The sequence below is a fragment of the Phacochoerus africanus genome, chromosome 10, assembly GCF_016906955.1.
Source record: "Phacochoerus africanus isolate WHEZ1 chromosome 10, ROS_Pafr_v1, whole genome shotgun sequence".
NCBI lineage: Eukaryota > Metazoa > Chordata > Mammalia > Artiodactyla > Suidae > Phacochoerus > Phacochoerus africanus.
This window is the reverse complement of record NC_062553.1, coordinates 23,728,736-23,746,503: the sequence shown is the minus strand read 5'-3', so window position 1 is coordinate 23,746,503 and position 17,768 is coordinate 23,728,736. Positions and strand designations below refer to the sequence as shown.

General features: G+C 34.4%; 1 protein-coding gene across 1 annotated transcript in view; it reads right to left on the bottom strand.

The window, feature by feature from the left end:
* Positions 1-17,768, bottom strand: part of PCDH7 (protocadherin 7) — a 414,638-nt gene that overhangs the window by 46,058 nt on the left and 350,812 nt on the right. The gene's annotated exons all lie outside the window — the stretch shown is intronic.

The following is a 17,768-nucleotide window of genomic DNA, read 5'->3' as shown; positions in this document are numbered from 1 at the left end:
AATCTTTTTTTTTTCCTTTAAAAAAGAAATACTTATATGGAAATCACTTTTTGAAAAATAAGAATGAATAATTTCTCACAATGCTCTATTACAAAACAGAGACCCAGACAAAAGACACCAACAGAAGTTATTTTGGAAGACTGAACAAGTACAGATGTCTGGTAAGAAACAGGTTTCCTTGCAGGGCTGCCGAGAACTGTTCTGGGGTCACTTAGTCGATTCTCAGTAGGATTAGAAAAGTTATAAAATCCCCTGCTGCTGCCCTCATTGAACGACTCCCATTGCCTTTGGCTCCCTATCCTTAATCATCCTCAGATTCAATACTCCAGGGTAAAGGTGAGGGTGGCAGAGAGGGGCTCACTAGACCAAAGAAATGTAATTTAAGCTAGGTACAAAATCTACCAGGGGACCAATCCTTATAACCACAATTAATAGCCTAAAATAAAAGGAAAGAAAATGGCACCAGCGATATTTAAAGCTAAGGTTTCAACCATAAAAATACCCTGCCTAGTAGACCTATAATTCAGTTCTCGTGTATATCTTCGGGTTTTATACAGGTCAAGGTCTTTTTTGTTTCTGAAAATATACACCCAACTACCGTATTTGATTTTTCACCTATAGCGACACCTTGACTAAAAAGATTACTCGTTTGGCTATTGATATTTAAGCCCAAGGATCTTGTCTTTTCAAATAACAGAAGAATTATACAGCAAATTGACATTTGATGCTAACTCTGAAGCACTTGTCCCTAAGGCATAATGTTTTTGGTATTATTGATCATAAAACTTAACTTGAATGTTTTAAGGATTTAAAGGAAAATGTGCATTGGCTGCAGGCAAAGTTTTGGAGGAGCAGCCTTCAGCTGAACCATACATATTTTGGGGGGATTGTTTATGTGTTCCCTATCAGCAGTGTTTGGACCAAAGGCAGGATTTTTGCTAATGCTCTCCCCAGTTCCATTTGCCTCTAACAGATGCTGTGAAACTGCTCCCAGTCCCACTGCTGGATGTGCCTTGCTGATTTGCTTCTGTTTATCAGAAATGCTTTCTCTTATCTCAGTATGACCTATCTGTGATCCTGCAGCAGAAACTAAAACATTTCTTACCAAGAAAATTCACTTTTCTTCTCATGATCCATTGTGAAGATTTTTCAGTCTTTAAGACATGCTTTGCCCATTTTGTAGCCTTTCATTGATCTGCTTTAACATGTATTTTTATAATCACTGGTGAAGTGATAGTCATTCAGCTATTTCTCTTTTTAACGCAAAGTCTAAATGGATTGGTTCAGCTTTGTATTGGGAGGCCTGCAATGTTTCTGTTCTAGAAATTGTTGCAGGTATCTGCACAGATTCAGAATATTTGGTTCTGAAGATTGAATTAGTTTTGATGAATTTATTTACTACAAGATTTGCTAGAAGGTGAAAATATTCCCTCACTTTCTTTTCAGCAATGGTAACTTGCAAATGGTTTGCACATAGATTATTTCACTCGGAATCTTCTTAGCACTCTTAAGAGGCATGTATTATAATTACTATTTGGAGGATGTGGAAATTGTGCAGAGGGAAGTTATAGAAGGTCCCCAAAGACAGTGACACATACTTAAATTCACATCTTCCAACACAATGCCCACGATAAACTGGAAAGGAAGAAAGTAAGTGGGAAGATCATTTAAGATTCCAGCTATTAGGTGATGATAAACTCAGATGACACATATAATAAACATTCATAAACAGTTTCTATAATATCTTGTGATATTTTGTTTCTAATAGGATTTCCCATATATTACCTCATTTAATCTTCATCATAACCATAGAGGGAAAAGGGGACACTTTGGTTCACATTGCTGCTTTTCAAAGTCTCAGAAACGTAACTTCTCCAATATCACAGTTATAGAAGGGTTATAGGCAGAAACAAATATGACTCACAATGTAATGATGTATTTGCAGTAATGCTTTAAAAAAACCCTTACATTTGGGTTTTAAGTTTAACAGTTTGTATTTCAACTAATACACAGTCAGAAATTTCCCTATACCTTGCAATTTCATTTCTATAACCTCCAAAGGAAGCTGAAGAAGACAAACACACTTCCCATGTTGCTCTGGAAAATCCCGGCTCTACACAATATTCCACCACTTTAAGAGATGGGTGCTAGTGTTCCCATTGTGGCTCAGTGGATTAAGAACCTGACTAGTATCCATGAGGATGTGGGTTCGATCCCTGACCTCGCTCAGTGGATTAAGGGTCCAGTGCTGCCTCAAGCTGCAGTGTAGGTCACAGATGCAGCTCGGATCCTGTGTTGCTGTGGCTGTGACTTAGGCCGGTAGCTGCAGCTCCGATTCGACCCCTAGCCTGGGAACCTCACATATCCCAGGTGCAGCCCTAAAAAGAAAAAAAAGAGAGGTATATGGTGTTTTTTTTTTTAATTTTTTTAAAGATTTTTAAGTGAAATATAGTTAATTTACAATGTTGTATTAGTTTCAGATGTACAGCAAAGTGATTCAGTTTTATATGGATGTCTGTGTGTCTATATGTACATTATTTTTCAGATTCTTTTCCTTTACAGGTTATTACAAAATACTGAATATAGTTCCCAGGATATACAGTAGGTCCTTGTTGGCTAATATATTTTATATATAGTAATATGTATATATTAATCCCAAACTCCCTTTCCACGTTGGTAACTGTAAGTTTTTTTTCCACGTCTCTGGGTCTACTTCTGTTTTGTATATGAGTTCATCTGTACAATTTTTTTAGATGCCACATGTAAATGGTATCATATAACATTTGTCTTTCTCTGGCTTATTTCATTTAGTATAGAGGTATATGTTTTTAAGAAGCAGGAAGAAGTAGAAAGAAGCCTATAAGTCATTTTCTCCCTGCCAGTTTTCACTGAGCATCTTTTTAAATGAGTGATACAAAAAAATAGAACTTACCTTTTGACTATTACTCACAGCAAGTAGAACTGACACTGACACTCTCTTAAACTGTAATTAAATGAAAGTGATACAAGTGACTCTTCCAGCTATTTTTCAGTTGCCATGAAGCACTTATTCTAAGAGGTTCACAGTAATTCCTTATTGCTTATGACAAAAAGAACATCCTATCCTGTTTGAAAATCAGGTAATGTCTGTGGGAAATAAGAATACAGCATCCAAGTGCCTGCCCCTAGACAACAAATTCCCTATTCCACATTGTTCTTTGGCGGAGATGCCAGAGCAAACGCCTCACATAAAGGTGGGGCAGCCTAGTTTAAGCTTTGAAATGGTGATGCACACGCACATGCACCCACACACGTGCAAGTGCAGGCATGTGTGCACACACATGTATGCTTGCACAAATGAGAAAGGAGAGAATACTTTTCCTACCTATGGAATGGAAAGCGGAAGTTGCTTTCACACATTGTCATATCTTTTCTGTCATAGAAATAGAAAAATTGAGTATCAGATGGAGGTCTGTTTAAAATAGTAGTGCAAATGGCTGGACAACTTGGAAAGGTTAAAAAGTCAATGGAATTAGAATGAAGGGGCCTTTTTTCTCTCTGGGTCTCTACTCAACTCATTCACAAAATGAACTTTTAATAGTCAGAAGCTCTTAAATTTTTTCTATAGGTGTCCTGAATTAACTGGAATTCCTGGAAATGTAAACAGAATTACGTCCAAAACTGGTATTCTGGCAAGTGAGTGTTTGTCCAATGAGAGGGTCTTGAACCCTCATCATATTCACAAAGCATTGCAAAACCCCAGTTAGTTAAGAACCATTAGACTGGATGATTTGTAAAGGCCCTTTCAATAGTACAGTTTATGATTTTAACACAATAGCTTTGGAGAAACACAACTAAATCTCCCTGGAGAAGAAAAATATTACCACTGCTGATAGATTAGAACCTGATCCCAAACTCAACTGATGTTTATCGCTTTTTCTAATGCATTTTTTTCCTTTTTCAATGTCTACCCCTACGAAATTCTTTGAATTTCATTTATTACATAATCTTTACATCTAACAAAGATAAAGATTTGGCATTTGCCTTTTTACAGTTATTTGGAAAAGGATAATCTTATTTCTTAGAGATATAGAAATATGTATATTTTAGAGTACGGATCTATGGAAAATATTTGTACATTCCTTTTCTTATTTAAAGAGAAACGTTATTCCACATCAGCATTGTACCAAACAGTTCCAAGAACATGGAATTAAGCAGTTTCTCATAACGTAAAGTATGCAGAAAATCTGAACACGTGCATGGGGAAAGAATAGTAACTCCATCAGGCGAGAGATTACTGAAACCACCACCGGAATGGAAATCATGGTACTTCAGATTGGGCCTGATTATAATTTCACAATTCAACCATTATAAATACTTCTAATTTTTCATTTCCTTTAATCATGCAAGCATTTAGTTTCACTCTTTAATTATATACATCCAGAATCTCACACTCTGTGTCTCTAAGTTGTGAAATTCTTCCCGAGCTGAGTGGAAACTTTATTCACAAATTTGTAAATGGAATAGAATTATATATTACACATAATTATATATTATATTTTGGTTGAGTAAACCTTCCTTACAATAACTGTGAGGAAAAAAAAAAAAGGGTGTTAACCTAGGATATAAAGTCATCTTTTCTATCCAACTCATGTGTCTTTTATCTTTCATTTTAGTAATGTTTCACACTATAGTGCATTCAAATACAGAACATAAATGAATTACCAATTAATAAAAATTTGAAAAGCATCATCATGAATCCAGATGTTCAACAGGATAACAAAAATGATTTGTTTATGATTATCCATTTTCATATCCTTAATCTTATAAAGAGGAATTCAAGTTTAAAATACTTCCCTTACTTATTTTATTTTTTTCTAGAGCAATCCACAAATAATTGAAATCCATAAGCATATATATATATAAGCAGATTTTAAAATATTTTTTCTCAGCTAAGAAATCAACAAAATGGCAGCAACCTCAGGAAGTTGCCTTCAGACATGGGTGAGAGGCTGTAACAACATCCTGTCTAGAAATTTTTTCTGTGGGAGTTTACAAAAATGAACTAAGCTAGAAATGAAAGTTGAAGATTACTAATCAGAATATCACTGAAAATATTCATCCTATTAAGCATCACTAATAATGCTACCTGTCAATTGTATTTCATAAAGATTTTTTAACTGAACAAGTTTTATATTCGTGAACATTCTGATAAATAAAGAATGTTTTAGGGAAGCCAAATTAATGGATCTAGATAACACTTTCCATAGATATTTTGAAAGGAGATGGGGGTTGAATTTTATTGAAGTATTAATTAGTGAATCCGGAACAGAAAATAGTAAAGAATGAATATAAAAATAGTACGAACCACATCAATTTGTCAACCTCAAAGAGCAAAAATACAACCTTCACACCTACAAAGTAGGTGTCCAGTTCTAGAGGAAAAAAAATCTTTTTTGGCATCCTTACAGTAGTATATGTCCATGTTAGTAGAACTGCAAGTATTCTTACTGTTTGAATTACAGCTTTAGTATTTGTTAGTTTATATTAAAGAGAGACTACAGGAATCCCTTTCCCCCCACCAGACAGTCTTTCAGAACAATGCATATATTTAATGCCTGAACACATCAAGGACTCTCTTCTCGTTAGGCACATTTGGCAGAAGTGCAATGACCTGAATAAACTATAAACTGGCAGGTTACTCCTGAAGGCCACTTCTCAGCCTGCTGCCTTGGCTTGTAGCCATTGAAATAAAAGGAGGGGAAGGGGTGATGAGTCGGGGTTTGCATATGTACGCGACATCTGAGTCAGGTGTTTCTTAATCACATCTTTAGTGGTAATTATTAGGTCAAATTATATTTGACAAGCAGCTCTAAAATCTTACTAAGCTATCTGGGGCCTGCAAAAGAAAATTAGCTCACTTTACTCAATAGAAATGTATGAAAGCTAAAAAGCTGAGCTCATTAACACGGCCTATTTTTTAAGGATCTTTCCTTATTCTAAGACTCTGATAGTTAGTTGATGGCTCTCTGAATATAATGTTACTTCTCCATTAGCTAAAACTGCTATTCAGAGAGCATCATTAAGTGGAATTATGGGGGAAAATGAAAAATTTTATAGGAAGCTTTTGTAAATTGCTTTAAAGAGTTCCTCAAGTTAGAAAACATATCTAAATATGTCACTATTCTAAATTTAACCTTAATGTTTCTATACTGGGAGTTGAAAAACTATAAAAACACAATCATGACCCAATACATTTTTGATATTTTATAGATAGCATTTAATATAGCACCTATCAGTACAGAGATTAATTTACAATCTTACTCAACTTCACACATAAGTAATGCCAAGAAAAGGAAAAAAAATGAGAAAATTTTTTCTTGGCATTTTATGTTTTGATAAAGTAGCCAAAAATCCTTAAATTGTTAAAATAGCAGGGTGGCCTTTAAGAGGCATATGCATTTTTTTTCCTTATATTTATTACACATGCTTTTTCAGTTCCTAAAATACATTATATTATGTGCCTTAGAAACTATAACAATACAGTTTAAACTACAGAAATAATGTCTTGAAGACATTGTCCATTTATACCTACTGGTATAATTTTGCCAACTTTTGCCAACAACACAATGTCACTGCAGTGTGGCCATTTTCAGCATGAGAGGTGATAAATGACCAGGAACTCACTTATCTAAAGCAAACAAGTGGTGCTGTAAGCTATTTTCTGACTGAGTCAGAATTACAAGATAACATGCCTGAAATAGTTGCAATGCAGTGCAAATGTACCATATTAGGAAGTAAAAATGGAATATCTTAGAGTGTAAGATAGTTTGGGTGTTACACATGACATATCATGGAACTAAAATAAGTATTGGAGCATAAAATCATACTTTAATAGTATCATTGAAAACATTTAAGGTACTTGAAATTTCTGTTACAACCTATGAGGTAGGTGAAAAGAATTGTGGTTACTTATTTTTAAAAGCTGACTCCTTCATAACTTGATCACATTGAAAAAATGACAGACTTGAGTACAGAGATTCTAAAGGAGTGAATGTACTTTCTTTACATTCTTTATCACTTATGTATTTTAAAGGATTCAGCAACCATGTTTTAAGTCAAATGACAATGTAAGATGTTCTATTCATTGCTAATTTGGGGAATTATCAGAGATATCCTTGACATGTATTTTTTTTTACTAGCAATAGTTGAAATAATAAATGCCATTAAGTGACAACTCTTGCCTTCAAGAAGCCTAGAAAAAGAGAGAAGGTGTATGCAAGTATACAAAAAAAAACCCCAAAATGTATGGTGGATATAAGATATACAGAAAATCATGAAAAAGTCACTCAACTTTCTTTAAATTTTTCTTTTATAAGTCTGAATGTACCTAAACATGTTGCTTTTCATGTTGCTTACAATCTGTTGATAGAAATATTAACAGGAATTCTTAAAGTCATACGCAACCCTGAAAATTACCAGAAGAAAATGGTCTTTTCCATTAGATCCCTCTACATAAATAATAACAGGGCACTCTGCCCAAGGGAGAAAAAAACAACCTGATTATGAATAGAGAGCAGAGGTCAACTATGGGCCTAAAATATATATCTATCAAAAGGGTACCTTGGCTTTTTTCAAGTACAATATAGCAAAATATTTAGGAGCCCAGGATAAAAGATGCTGGGTTCAAATCAGTTTACTAAGTGACCTTTGGCCTTTTCTTAAAATTTCTGCCTCAGTTTCCTTACGGAAATAAGTAGGAATCATAATTGCATCTACTTCTTACAACTGTTATAAGAATTAAATGAGGTAATACATATAAAATGTGTAAAAGAGTGCTTTTATTATGTCATCATCTAGTCCTTCCATTAATTAATTATCGAATACTCCTGTATGTTAAAATAATAATTGGTTGTGTCTTAATAGCAATGCATCATTCTCTAAGAAACTGAAGAAAAATATGAAAAATTTCAAGGTAAAGACAAAATAAAACATTTGTATATAATAAATGTGAATGAGGAAAAGTCACAAGATAAAATTCTGACTCAATCTTCATTTTTTTTTTGTCTTTTTGTTGTTGTTGTTATTGTTGTTGTTGTTGTTGTTGCTATTTCTTGGGCCGCTCCCGCGGCATATGGAGGTTCCCAGGCTAGGGGTTGAATCGGAGCTGTAGCCACTGGCCTACGCCAGACCCACAGCAACGCGGGATCCGAGCCGCGTCTGCAACCTACACTACAGCTCACGGCAACGCTGGATCCTTAACCCACTGAGCAAAGGCAGGGACCGAATCCGCAACCTCATGGTTCCTAGTCGGATTCCTTAACCACTGCGCCACGACGGGAACTCCTCAATCTTCATTTTAGTCCCCTTCATGTTGGTTTCCAACTTTTTTAAATGGGTTCAGTTAAGGGGTATCAGGGTCCTTTAAAATCTATACATCAACAATTGTTTCTCCTACTGTGTTTGTCAGTCTTCTTACCTGCCATTCTATGGCTTTTCTTATTAGCAAAGGTCATTTCTACATCAACATTTGTCTATTTCTAGATACCAGGCTGCTTCTCTGAAAAAAGATGCAGAAAATATTTAGGCACATTCTAGTAAAGGCATTTTTTAATCTATAGGAAAACATGTCTCCCCAAGGCAATTTACAGATTCAATGCAATCCCTATCAAATTACCAAGGACATTTTTCACAGAACTTTGTTTGTTTGGAAGCACAAAAGACCCAGAATAGCCAAAGCCATCCTGAGAAAGAAAAATGGAGCTGGAGGAATCAGGCTCCCGGACTTCAGACTATACTACAAAGCTACAGTCATCAAAACTATATGGTACTGGCACAAAGACAGAAATATGGATCAGTGGAACATGATAGAAAGCTCAGAATTAAATCCACACACCTACAGTCAACTAATCTACAATAAAGGAGGCAAGAATATACAATGGAGAAAAGACAGCCCCTTCAATAAGTGGTGCTGGGAAACTGGACAGCCACATGTAAAAGAATGAAATTAGAACACTTCCTAACACCATACACAAAAAATAAACTCAAAATGGATTGCAGACCTAAATACAAGACCAGATACTATAAAACTCTTAGAGGAAAACATAGGCCAAACACTCTCTGATATAAACCACAGCAATATCTTCTCAGCTCCACCTTCTAGAGTAATGATAATAAAAACAAACAAACAAACAAAAACAAATGGGACCCCAATTAAACTTAAAAGTTTTTGCACAGCAAAGGAAACCCTAAACAAAATGAAAAGACAACCCACAAAATGGGAGAAAATCTTTGCAAATGAAGTGGCTGACAAGGGATTAATCTCCAAAATTTATAAACACCTTCTGTAGTTCAACACCAAAAAAACAAACAACCCCATGAAAAAATGGGCAGAAGATCTAGACAGATAATTCTTCAAAGAAGACATACAGATGGCCAAAAAACACATGAAAGGATGTTCAACATCACTAATTATTAGAGAAATGCAAATCAAAACCACGATGAGGTACCACCTTACACCAGCCAGAATGGCCATCATCAAAAAGTCTACAAACAATAAATGCTGGAGAGGGTGTGGAAAAAAGGGAACCCTATTACACTGTTGGTGGGAATGTAAACTGGTGAAACTACTGTGGAAAACAATGTGGAGATTCCACAGAAAACTAAAAATAGAATTTCCATTTGATCCAGCAACCCCACTCCTGGGCATTTATCCAGAGAAAACCATGACTCAAAAAGATACATGCACTCCAGTGTTCACTGTAGCATTATAAACAATAGCCAAGACATGGAAAAAACCTAAATGTCCATTGACAGAGGAGTGGATAAAGAAGATGTGGTACATATGCACAATGGACTATTACTCAGCCATTAAAAGGAACAAAATAATGGCATTTGCAGCAACATGGATGGACCTAGAAATTATCATGTTAAGTGAAGTTAGCCAGACAGTGAGACACCGACATTATATGCTATCATTCTTATAGGTGGAATCTAAAAAACGGACAGACTAAACTTCTTTGCAGAACAGATACTGACTCACAGACTTTGAAAAACTTATGGTTTCCAAATGAGGACAGGTTGAGGGAGGTGAGGGGATGCGCTGGGGGTTTGGGATGGAAATGCTGTAAAATAGGGTTGTGGTGATTGTTGTACAAGTATAAATATAATAAATTCACTGAGTAATTTTAAAATAAATAATAAATAAATATGTTTATACCTATCTTACTTATATTTAAGCCATTTAAGGTCAAGGATTTTGATGTTTTATCAACTTAATCTAATCTTATATATAAAATTACAATGTTTGTAAACAAAAAATTTAGATGTTTTTAACTGAGTTTAAATTTTTACTAAGAATCCAAGGTTAAGGAATTCTGGTATTCAATTAAAACAATTACTGTCATTTTAAAAAATTCTTCACTGGCTAATGCAACATTGACTGGTATGGAAATAGTTATAAGTAGAACCTAAAATTCTATTCTTCTTATGATCTTACTTAACCTTTATGGTTACGAAAAGTAGTAGTATTTTTAGATAGCTTTTTAAAATACTTCCTCAATACTGTTTATGATCGTTGAAATTTTATAAAGAGCCAAAAGAGTAATGTAAATCATGTTGACATGAAACTTGCTCTTTTTAAGTATTGTTGAATGTGATACTTCATTATCTAAATTATACCGCAGGATTAAATAAGGGAAATGTGTTGAGGGGGTAACATTACATTAAGTTTGATAAGATCTAAAAAAAAAAGAAAGAAAACCTTGTCTTTTTTAAGAATACTAGATCCAAATATAAAGTGTAGAATGGTGTCTCAGTTTAGTTTTACCATAGGGACAAGTAATATTCATTAATCTTTTTATATAAATCTCCCATTGACTATCACACAGCCATCATGCTATTATTTTTATAAAATGCGACAAGTGACAGGGAGCATGATGAATTCTGAAGAGTGAATAGAGGTACAGACACCAAGCATGAGGAAATGATTTTCATCATTACTACCCATGGCTCATAGTTGACATACTGATTTAGAAATTATTTGAACAGAGTGACTACATTTATTTACTACCAGCATCACAAACCATGCCATGTACTTAATCACACCCTGCACTAACAGTAAGGAAGTCTGCTCCCCACAATGCAGTGAACAATTATTTGTCTCTCCCTCACTTGGCATTTCTGCAACCCTATTGTGATTTTGTTTCCAGAAAGACTTCTGTCCCTGCTGTTTGGGGAAATATATCTCTAATGTCTTGATCCAAAATTTCATATTCAACAGATGGTATTTTTGGCTATGTATTCACTGTGGTTTCTCTGAAAAGAGCTGAGTGCTTAATATTGCTTGTTCTCTGCCAATCATCTCTTAGCCTACGAGTGAATTTTGATCAAATATGTATTATTCCTTGTGCTTTGGCTCTGACCCTTTTGGAATTCTGATCTCTATCTAGTATGAGCTGCAACAATACCAGACATGTTATTGTATGGTCCTGTCTGAAATGCCCAAGACTATATGTTTATATGCACAGGTAAATATAAAATATCTCTATACCTACAGAGACAGAAACACGACTATTCCTATAAGGGTTGATTTTTTTCTAAAAGTGGAATTTTCTCAATATTATTTTTTCTCTGTGCACGTTATATACATAGATGCCTATCTTCAAATTTCGTAAACCAAAACAAGATGCTTACTATGCAGGATAATGTTTATAGGATTATGCATCTTTTTATTTAGCTTACAAATCCCTATGCATTTAGATAATATATCTGTATAACAATGAGTTGGGGGCATGGTACACATATGTTTAAAGATATACACATACATAGACACAGCATGCGAAAACAGACTTCTTAAAAAAATACTGGAGGGAGACCATCGTCTAAAAAGTATTTTGAAATGCATGGATCAGACTTTTTGCAGCAATTTTAATTTATTTACTTAAAACCAATAAAAGCAGCTCCCTTCTGCTATCTTTTGGACATCCAAAAGAATAATGGAAGGAGAGCATGGTAAGGACAGAATGGGCTTCATAGAAATCAAGAACTCAAATTTCATTCATTTTTCTGCCTCATCTAACAAACCTCTCTAAGGCTACAAGAGAAAGATTCTATTTCTCCAAACAAAGCAAAACCAAGAGTGAGCTAGATTAACTGATTCAAAGCCTTCAGTTTCCCAATGCTTTCTTGCTGGCAAAAATCTACTATTTGTCTTTTTCAACTTACTTTTGTACTTTCTGGCATTCTTTAAAGAGTATCTTCCCGTTAGGCATTACATCTGCCATCAACAGATTTGACATGGTCATTTGTAGAAAAAAGCCTGTGATTTCTAAATGGAGAGGAAGTGATGAACAAAAGAATCAAATAAAGAGGATGTCACAAAGTGTTTTTGACTTTATGATCAATTTTAGAAGTTGCCACGTCAAGATATTTGTTTAACACCTCTAGCCTTTGATTGCTGAATTAGGAAAGTTGATGAAAATGCCCCACCCTTGTTTGGATGAAAACCAGTGACTGAATTCAACCACAATGCTAACACTTCTCTACAACAGGGCTCAAGGGCATACATTTAACTAATTTCACATCTCAGGCTATTGATGCGGGGAAATTAAATTCCTGTCGCTGTAAATGGACCTAACATACATCTCTCAACATTTAAATATTTCCCTGCAATCTGTGTATATATGCATTATTGGAAATCAAATTCAGCCTTCCTTTCCAGTTAGTATTTTATGTACTCATGATATAGGCAGCTCAGCTTCAGCCTTAATATACTCATGTCAGGAAGAATATAGTGGCATTTCTTAATAATCTGGATCAAAACCGTATATCAAATCTTTATATGGAATTCCCATATATTTAATCCCTGAATATAGTAAGTATAATGAATAGAGTAAATGGCAAAGTATTGGCTAGAGCACACTGTATGTAGTAAATGATTATGGATTTTTCACTATTGTTGTTATTTAATTTCTGCTCATAAATTTTAAAGAAAAAATATTTGATATTATGGTTCCTATTTGTATTTCGGCATGACTGAATAAGGCTGGGGAGAAAAGTATCACAGGCAAAAAATACTGCATTAATTTCCTCGGTGTTACATAAAAAATTAAAGGTCGTCACACTCTGACACAGCTGACTTCTTTGATGAGGTCAAGGGCTTAGTGATTCTGTCCCACCCTGCCCCGCCACTGAGAAATGAGCATATTGAAGACAGGTTGGAGTGCTCTTAGACACACTGCAGTCTCTCTCCTTAATCCTGCTGGAACATTTACAACATCGCAGGATGTCTCCTTTGAATGTCAAGATTAAGAACGTAATCCTTTAAAATTTGGCTCAGACACACACAAAAGTAAAGTTAGGTTTTCCACTTTTTAAAAGGATGGCAGAAAGATACTCTATAGGTAAGTTTCAAGGAAAAGATGATTTTGTAAACAAAACAGTTCAAGAGATGTGTAATAAAGATAAAAAGAACAGGACTTTTGAAAGTATTTCTTAAAATTGGTGATGACAAGCTATAGTTCATATCTATATTATGCAAAAGCTATCACACTATTGAGAATAATTTCTAAATACCAATAATATATTCTGCTTATTATTGAAAACTAAAATAAAACCATATTTAGATAATTTCAATGTTCATTTTAACCTTCTTGCTTTTTTAATGGCTCTTTCTCATCAGTATCTACCAGACACTCAAACTTTCAGTCCTGTTTAGTTGCATCTAAAAATGTATGAAATATCTGAATTATGCTAAACATGGATGGACAAATTCTTATTTTACTATATTTTATTCTATGCAATTCAGAATAAAACTCATTCATAGTTGGGGAAAAATAAATATAATTTAAAGTGTTTCACATGCATATTTATATATGGTTCTCCACTATAATAGTCTTATAGTTGTCACAATTTTGACTGTGTTAGCATGGGAAATTTGCTGTGAGATTGGACAAAGTTTAGCCTAGAAGTATTGTGGAGTCATGTAAGATTTGTATCTATAGTCCAAGACTTTCAAAGGCAGTTCATTTAATTTTAGGTACTATTCTGCGTGTGTTTTCTGAAGTTTCCGTAAATTCATTTTCAAGTAGAAATAAGAAGAAAGCTAAAAAAGTGTTTTAAACAAGTTTTATACTTAAGTGGTTTCTTACAAGGCTATCTGATCATTCTAACTTTTTTCTTTTTAAATAAGTTGGGGAATGGGAAAAATGAAGCTTGGTAACATTCCTGAGATAAACTCATGTAATCTCAACTATCTTGGCCAAAAATCATACAAGGCAACCTAAAATAATAATGTTACAATATCAAAAGAGACAGAAGTATGAGTCATTGTAGAGGTATATCATTGGGACTTTTGGATAAGTTCTAAGCAAAAGAAACCTAAGGGCCATAGTAAAAAAATGTTATTCAATGCCTCCAAATCTATCACATTTCCATTTATAAAACTGCATAGAAAATGATCAAAATATACATATACATATGTGATTATTCATAATTAATTGGGCAGAAAACCTAAGAATATAAAATGTAGTCAACTTTAGAAATAAATACTTAATAGCTTAGCTCGTTTGATATTTCCTTGATTAGAGTTTAATAATCTTATTCAGAATACTAAGTATAAGAAAGGTTGCTTACTATTTAGAAAACACACCCATTAGAATTTGAAAGTAGCTCTTTTCTCTGAAAATCTATAGTATAAATAGCTATTTAACACCAGAAACTCTTTAAATGTTTTTCTTCCTTATTCCAAAAATACTGCAAGTTATGTATGTGTTATAGTTCAGCTTGGTACTATTTCTAAGGCCTGGGGCAAGTTTATTCCTCATTTTATAGCTTTCTGTGGCTCCACCTCTATCAAAGAAAATATTGCTATAGATGACTTTTTAAAATAGGGATAGATGCAAAAGAAGAATTTTACTTTGCTTCTAAAAAACAATCTTATTCCAATTATCATTAACTACTCATTTACTTAATAGTGAGTCCCAATGGTTTCTAATAAATCAGATGCTTAAATATTATGGGTTTTTATAATACTCTTGTTAGCTCACTAATACTTTTACACACTGCTTTTTTTAATCACAACTAAAAAATAGGTCATTTTTATGTAATCAAGAAATTTTGATATTTTTATCAACTCTTTGAACACATTATTACTTTAAAAAATTAAAATGATTAACTGAGTAGAGGCAAAGAATGGATCTCCTAGTTGAACGCACCCTTCAAAACAAGGTTAATCATATCTATATATTTGTAGGAAAAATCAGTCAGGTGACATTTTACAATTCAGACATTTTATTAGCATCTTTAAAGTAGCTGAGGAGGCTTTTTCCAGTGATATTTAAATGCTTCTAATTGTAGGATTTATGGAGGACACTCTGAAGGATTCAGTAGCTAAATTAAAACATATGTTCTAGGACTCTGCTTTTATGCTATTTAAAGCCAGGGCTTAGGTGGTAACAGGCCAGGGGGTAAAATTATGTGAAGTGTAAGAAAGGACATGACACTTCTTTCACCGAGCGTTTACTTGACTATGGTATTTTCTTTGTACTATGTATTTTTCCCTCATCACCTTATCTTCCTTTTATGATTGTTCCTTTTTCTTCCATTGTATACCACACTCTGCTCTATTTCTAGGAGCACGCAGTAGAAATTACATTTAAGGAATCCACCCAAATGTGTTGATGTAGAGAGAAGTCTGAAAATGGACTTCTGGGATTTTTCCAAAGTTGTAGTTCACATTCCCGGGTATGTCGCAATGTATTCCTGTACAAGAGCTTTTCCAAGGTCTATTTAGAAGAATTAATGTCTTACAGGGTGTAGAAATCTTGAACTTTACTATTACCAAATTTCTCCGTAAAGTGGTTCTGTAAAATTTTACTCCAAAATGGTTGTCAATCAAATAGTATATGAAAATTTCTATTTTGCTACAACCTCACCATGTTCTTGGTGTTGTCAGATGTTAGCCTTCTTTGGAATCTGACGGTCGTGAAATAGTATTTAGATATAGTTTCAACCATTCTTGACTTGATGACTAGAGAGACTGAGCATCTTTTCATGTTTTCGGCCATTTGGATATCTTCTCACATCAACTGCTATTTTGTCTATTTTTAAAAATTGGTTTATATCCCAGTATTGCAGATATCTTTCCACATCTCTGGCATTCTTTTCTCACTTTGGTTTATGGAGTCTTCTGTTGTACTGAACTTTCAAAGGTTAATGAAGTCAAGTTTATTAAACGCTTTTTTTGGAGTTTGTACTTTTATGTCTTGGTTTTTTTTGTTTGTTTTTAAAGTCCTTACTCAGAAATCAAATGTTTTCCTATGTGATCTATAAGTTTTATATTTCTATCCTTAAATTTTAGGTGTTTAGAGAGAATTTATTTTGTGCATTCTCTAAGGTAGAGTTCTATCCATCCCAAGCCCTCAGTTATCCCAGGATCATTTATAGATTACAGTGAATGGACCATTGTTTTCCCCTGATTTTTTTTTTTTTAACAGCCATACTTGCAGCATGTGGAAGTTCCTGGGCCAGGGATCAAGGTGTTGATTTCAGAGCTGTAGCCTCAGCCTACACCATAGTCTCAGCCTACGCCATAGCCATGGTAATACCGGGTCTGAGCCACATCTGTGACTTATGCTGCAGCTTGCAGCAATGCTGGATCCTTAACCCACTGAGTGAGGCCAGGGGTCAAATCCCCATCCTCACAGAGACAACATCAGGTCTTTAGCCTGTTGAGTGACAACGGGAACACCTATACAGCTTTTGTAAATTAATTACACACATATATCTGGATCCATTTTATAGTTTCTAATTCTGTTCCATTTGTTTATTTTACCTAACACCATGCTACTATCACGACTACTCTGACCCTGCACTTAGTTTTAATGTCAAGTACAGAAAGTTTCTCCTATCACCAATTTTGTTCTTAAAATTTAAACTTACAAAGTTTTGGACGTTTTAATCCCAAATAAATTTGGAGATCTGCTTGTTAAAATATCTGAAAAATACATGCTTTACATTAAAAAACAAACAAACAAAAAAAACCTTTGAGGGGAATTGGCTTGGGCCTGGCAGATGTTCAAAGCTGTCTCTATTGTGGGATCTTTCCTAACTTTCACATAAGCTCCCTCGCTGGGTCCTGTCCTTCTACAGCTTCCATGAAATGGATGACACACCGTTTTCTTCCAGATTCTATATGTGGCCTTGGCCCCCCTGGCTTTCCAGGGTGGTGTAGACTCTTATTGTTAAATACCACATTTGATTCTTATTAGAAAGAAGTAAAACCAGCTGTAAGCCAACTCTCTCGTTTTCATGGCTTACTTTTAATTCTTGTGAAACATTGATGCCCTTAGTCTCATAAACTCTGGGATACAGGCTGATCTTAAGTCAGCTACTTCAACATCATTTTAATTCTTTCATCAAAGTAGCTTGTCACATTTCCTTGTTCTCTAGATTTTTGTCTAGCACTCAGCCAGTAGACCACTTGCCTTCTACATAGCACGGTCATATATCAAATTCTCCAAGTAGGGTCACTGAAGTCTTTCTTTTTGGGCATCTTAGCATATAGAATGTGCTCTCCTTATCAATCCCACTTTATAGTGTGGGTGAGAAGCACATATATTTTCAGATCGAATGAAAACAAGATCTTAAATGGTCTCCACATACCCACAATTCCCTTTCAGGTATTTTTCATAAGTATGTCATGATGTGGTATATTAAGAGACAGGACATAAATTATTTTGAATATTTCCTCTGAAAATATGCCATTTATTTGTCTACAACTCTCTTTG